Raw genomic sequence first — 2,844 nt, forward strand, 5'->3', positions numbered from 1 at the left:
CACAGATCACAGCTTGGGGTAGAAGAAAACCACGCATTAAATGAAGTTTTCAATGTTCTTTCCCATTTCCCACCCCCTTATCCATCTCGCAAGCCTCGAGCACATTGTAAGCCAACAATTAAACCCTAGTTTTGTGTTTTCTATGGCTAATTCGAGTAAGGACATGGTAATTGCTGATTGGTGGGATGCCCTCAGCTAAGCAATTAGCCCTTCGAAAAAACAACCAAAAAAACCATTATACTAATCGTTCGCTCGAAGTTGAACTGCACACGCAAAGCCTCCAATCATTCAATGGGATGTCACTAAAATATAGCTCCCGTCACGTGTATCAAGAAGCATTTTGGCAGCAAGACAACAGTGGCCCTAATTAATTATAATGAGCTGGACTAAATATTCCCTTCAACCCGATCGACACTTCCACGATCCTCAGGGAACAAACCATGCAACGCAAGCTTGCCTGTTCAACTCATCCGTCACATGCCGACCTGTGGAAATGGTTATGGAGTTTCTGGTGCACTCACTATGTGAGTTGTACCTGGCTAAACAATTAGGCAAACATATATTTACAAACTTTAGAGATATGCAATCTCTCTACATTAATGAGTTTTTTTATGCTTTCCCATACGTTTTACATGCCCTCCTTTTTGTTTTCACTGCTAGCTGGCTAAGAACAAACCCTAGCGAGTGGGTATGTTCTTGATTTGGGTGATGGGTCCAAACTATTTTTGAAACACGTCCTCGTGGTCATCATGTGCTGAGGATCTGTGAGATACCTCGCACCAGATAAAAAGAACCCATCAGCATCTCACCAAACTCCTTTTGAAAAGATTTCAACTTTGCTGAGACAACCCTTTTGAAATCTGGGCACAATCATGTATGCAGCAGTACAACCATACCACGATAGCCCACTTTGGACCTTGTTGTGTTCATGGGGCTTGATTGATCATAGTGGGAAAGGTGCGTGGGGTTCTTCTGTGGTGGTACAATGAGAATATGGGCACTAGGTCCCAGAAAAGGAGTTGCAGAGTCAGAAACACGTCTCTGAGCAGAGCAAGGAAAAATGATGAGGAAATCACATGATGGGACTTTGACAAAGTAGGGAGTTTACAGAGAGTTTTAAAGAATAAAACCCCATTTTTTGCATAGTCAGAACTCAGAGGCCGTGTCAGACGGTAGATAGGACTTTCTTGTGGCGAGGGAGGTGCATTCAATTATTAGCAAGACCTTTCTGGGGTTTTTCGTGTGTCGACGATCCTATGATTTCGTACGTTAACTTGTTCAGAAAAGGGAGGAAGAATCGATCAAGTGGGGGGTTTGCGTGGACCAAGAAGATGATGACGACGATGATGATGCCCAATATGCACAAGGTCGCATTCCAAAGGAAGTGAAGGTGATAACTCGTACTTTATGAACAGATTGTCAATTCTACGTCTTGCCAAAGTCATATAAAAGAAGAAGCAGAACTAATAAATGACGGATGCAATCTTCGACATGGGAATTTGTGAATTAAGGGAAGTTGTCTTTGTTATAAACTAGTAGACGTATTAGGGATGATCGGTTCCCAGATAGTCCGATTTTCACCCAGAAATTGGCCCACTTGATCCTGGAACCGGACCGGACCAATCGGTCCGGTGCTTAGGTGGGCAAATGGAACCGATGATATTTTTGTTGTACAGCTTTTTGATCATAGATATTAATCCTACTTCTCCTACAATGCATGTAGGTAACAGCTATATGGTTTATACTGAGTAACAATCAATTCAGGTACTAAGTATAAGAATACTCCTAAGATTTGTATACACATTTCATTTAGACATTTTAAAGAACACACAGTCAAGGCCGATCTCATCGATCCTCGCCTCTAGCCGATCGCCGAGGCCCAGCAACCGGCTAGAGCAAGAAGGGAAGAAAAAAAAAGAAAATAAAAATAAAATAAAAAATAAATATATTATTAAAAATTATCAACGTCAATACCACCTGTGCCACGTAGGATGGGCTAATATCCATATTAGCAATTTCCGACCAAAATTAGCTGGATGGATTCAATTGACAAAACGGGAAAATGTTTAGAACTTGGCACAACGGAAAGGTTTATGACCGAATTAGCAAAAGTACAATAAGTTTAGGACTTTTTGGATAATTTTCCCAGTACCAATGAATATCTTGTACGTTGGATTCACATGACACTTTTCAGAGGAACATTGGAGATTTTATGAATAACAACACACTAAGGTAAACAAACTAAGTTCAACAAAAGGACTTCAGACAAAATCATGGACAGATTTAATGAACAATCCTCAGAATATTGTTTAGGATATGATATGTGCAAGGAGGGAAAATGAACCCACAAAGAAAGAAGGATAAATACCCTTCATATTTACATAATAATTCAACTAAATAGAGAATTTACATCATTAATGTACTTAAATTAAAAAGCTGTTAAGCTGCAAATAGTCAATATTAGCATGATATATTAGATTATAATCAAGTGACAGAGCAAGAATGGCTTAGTTCCCCTACGAGATAAAGGCATGGCAATTCTATTTCTGATATACACTAAAGTGCTACGTTGCTCATCCTCTTCTTAGCTCATTTAAGAGGTCTTCCCATGTCAACAGAGAGAACTTCTTGAGTGCTCCGATATGACTATAACAGAGATTCGTGGAGAGATCCTCGTCACTAAAAGCAGTATTATCCAGCACGATAATGATTCGATTCTAGGACCACGCGATTTCACCGTGACTATCAACATTCGAGAATTTCAAGCACTGCCGGAAAGAAGTGATGTGGTCGCAGCGACCTTGACGACTATCTACTTTGGAAAACTTATGGTGTGTTGATATG

The sequence above is a fragment of the Syzygium oleosum genome, unplaced genomic scaffold (genome assembly GCF_021117445.2).
Source record: "Syzygium oleosum isolate NSW1041296 unplaced genomic scaffold, Sole_v2.1 Sole_v2.08, whole genome shotgun sequence".
Taxonomy (NCBI): domain Eukaryota; kingdom Viridiplantae; phylum Streptophyta; class Magnoliopsida; order Myrtales; family Myrtaceae; genus Syzygium; species Syzygium oleosum.